Genomic DNA, 3201 nt, shown 5'->3' on the forward strand with positions numbered 1-3201 from the left:
AACCCTGTCTCTACTAAAAATACAAAAATTAGCTGAGTGTGGTGGCAGGTGCCTGTAATCCTAGCTACTCAGGAGGCTGAGGCAGGAGAATCCCTTGAACCCAGGAGATGGAGGTTGCAGTAAGCCAAGATTGCACTGCTGTACTCCAGACAAGAGTGAGACTTTGTCTCACAAAAAAAAAAAAAAAAGAAAAGAAAAGAAAAGAAAAAGGCTTTTGGCTCGGAGCAAAAGCCTTTTTTGCTCAGTGCAACTTTCTTTGGTTGGCCCGAATCTGGGTTCATCCAACACCAACCACCTCTACCATGCCGTCGAAATTTGACCCCAGCGAGATCAAAGTCATATACCTGAGGTGCACCGGGGGTGACGTTGGTGCCACTTCTGTGCTGGCCCCCAAGATTGGCCCCCTGTGTCTCTCTCCAAAAAAGGTTGGTGATGACATTGCCAAGGCAACGGGTGGCTGGAAGGGCCTGAGGATTACAGTGAAACTGACCATTCAGAACAAACAGGCCTAGATTAAGGTGGTGCCTTTTGCATCTGCGCTGATCATCAAAGCCCTCAAGGAACCACCAAGAGACAGAAAGAAACAGAAAAACATCAAACACAGCGGGAATGTCACTTTCGAAGAGATTGTCAACATTGCTCAGCAGATGCGGCACCGATCTTTAGCCAGAGAACTCTCTGGAACCATTAAAGAGATCCTGGGGACTGCTCAGTCTGTGGGCTGGAATGTTGATGGCCGCCACCCTCATGACATCATAGATGACGTCAACAGTGGTGCTGTGAAATGCCCAGCTAGTTAAGAAGCTCAAAGGAAAATATTTCAATAAAGGAGCATTTAACCACAACAAAAAAAAAAGACAGGGAGGCACAAAGTGCAGGTCTTTCAGCTGTTCATCCAGCGTCGATTGAGAAATGAAGCCCAGCAGGTGGGCGACTTTTATGTGGAGTCAACAACCATGAGAGTTGGAATGGACGAAGGCTTTGGGCCCAGCTGCAGAACTGTGTCGTTTTCCAGGAAGGTTAATGACAAAGCCAGAAGGAGTGCAGCCTGTTTAATGTATCAGGTGGCCCTGGTGGCTGGGAACCATTGCATTTCAGGCCATGTCATGTCATGCAAAACCATAATAACCCTTTGAAAAATGAAGAAATCGATCCCATGGGGAGTCCCTACAGTGCTAAATATCTGGACTGTCTGATTTTCACATTCACTAAGTGGCCTGAGTCAGCCAGATGAAGCGGAGGAGTTCTTAAATGGAACCAAGATTCTCTGGTGTGCACTGAGCTCTCACCTTGTGCCAGACGCTGGGCCAAGGACTCCCCATCAAAAGCTGGTTTAATCTTCATAACATCCATGCAACATGGATACTGTTGTGGATCCCCGTATTCGTTTGCTAGGGTTGCCATAGCGAAGTACCACAGACAGGGTGGCTTAAAATCAGAACCTTGGCTGGGCGCGGCGGCTCACGCCTGTAATCCCAGCACTTTGGGAGGGCGAGGCAGGTGGATCACCTGAGGTCAGGAGTTTGAGACCAGCCTGACCAACCTGGAGAAAGCCCGTCTCTGCTAAAAATACAAATTTAGCTGGGTGTGGTGGCGCATGCCTGTAATCCCAGCCACTCGGGAGGCTGAGGCAGGAGAATCGCTTGAACCTGGGAGGCGGAGGTTGCAGTGAGCCGAGATCATGCCATTGCACTCCAGCCTGGGCAACAAGCATGAAACTTGGTCTCAAAAAAAAAAAAAAAAATCAGAACCTTATTTTCTCACAGTTCTAGAGGCTGTAAGTCCAAGACCAAGGGGTCAGCAGGGTTGGTTTCTTCTGCAGCGTCTCTCCGTGGCCTGTAGATACCACCTCCTCCCTGTGTCTTCATGTGGTCCTTCCTTTGTGTGTGTCTGTTGTCCTAATCTTCACTTATAAGGCTACCAGTCACATTGCATTAGGGCCACCGCAATGACCTCATTTTAACTTTATTACCTTTTTTTTTTTTTTTTTTTTTTTTTAATTTTTGAGGCAGAGTTTCACTCTTGTTGCCTAGGTTGGAGTACAGTAGGGCAATCTCGGCTCACTGCAACGTCTCCCAGGCTCAAGCAGTTCTCCTGCCTCAGCCTCCCGAGTAACTGGGACTACAAGCATGTGCACCATGCCCGGCTAATTTTGTATTTTTAGTAGAGATGGGGTATCTTCTCCATGTTGGTCAGGCTGGTCTCGAACTCCCGATCTCAGGTGATCCGCCTGCCTCAGCCTCCCAAAGTGCTGGGATTACAGGAATGAGCCCCCGCGCCCAGCCCTATTACTTCTTTTAAGACCCAATTTCCAAATACAGTACAGCGGCATTCTGAGATGCTGATGGTTTGCACTTCAATATATGAATCTGGGGGGACACATCCCCTAACAGTCCATTTTACAGATATGGAAATCAAGACATAAAGAGGTTAAGTAACTTGTTCAAGGTCTCACAGGTGGGAGTAGTGAAGCCAAGACTTCAACTTAAGTAGCTCAACTCTGAACCCATTCTTTCTTCCTTTTTTTAAAAATTTGAGATGGTGTCTCACTGTTTGCCTCAGGCTGGACTGCAGCCTCGATCTCCTGGGCTCAAGCAATTCTCCTGCCTCAACCTCCAAAGTAGCTGGGACTATATGAGTGTGCTATTGTGCCCAGCTAATTTTTTTTTTTAAAGTAGTGATGAGGGCTCCCTGTGTTGCCCAGGCTGATCTTAAACTCCTGAGCTCAAGTGATCTTCCCACCTCGGCCTCCAAAAGTATTGGAATTACAGGCATGAGCCACCTTGTCTGCTTTAAAAGGCTATGATTTATTGTCACTAACTTCAAGATTCCACCCAAACTATTCCTACACTTACTCCACTGTCCCCACTGGTCTCTCCTTAAATACCCCCTCCTGTTAGGACCCCTTCTTCTTGCCCCTTACCTTACTGTCTCTACAAAGGTTTTGGTTCTGAGGCTGGAAACAGAAGAGTTTCTGAATTGAATAACGTGGCTCTGTGAGCTTTGAGTCTCACACAGAGGCACCGTCTTAAAAGACAATCTCGGCCAGGTGTGGTGGCTCATGCATGTAATCCCAGCAATTTGGGAGGCTGAGGCAGGTGGATCACCTGAGGTTAGGAGTTAGAGACCAGCCTGGCCAATATGGTGAAACCCCATCTCTACTAAAAATACAAAATTAGCTGTATAATCCCAGCTACTCGG

The 3201-nt window shown here is 47.5% G+C and overlaps 1 pseudogene; it reads left to right on the plus strand.

The window, feature by feature from the left end:
• The first annotated feature begins 302 nt into the window (after nt 1-302).
• Nucleotides 303-800, plus strand: LOC101042714 (large ribosomal subunit protein uL11-like; annotated as a pseudogene).
• Nucleotides 801-3201: the final 2401 nt, after the last annotated feature.

This window comes from Saimiri boliviensis, chromosome 11 (genome assembly GCF_048565385.1).
Source record: "Saimiri boliviensis isolate mSaiBol1 chromosome 11, mSaiBol1.pri, whole genome shotgun sequence".
NCBI lineage: Eukaryota > Metazoa > Chordata > Mammalia > Primates > Cebidae > Saimiri > Saimiri boliviensis.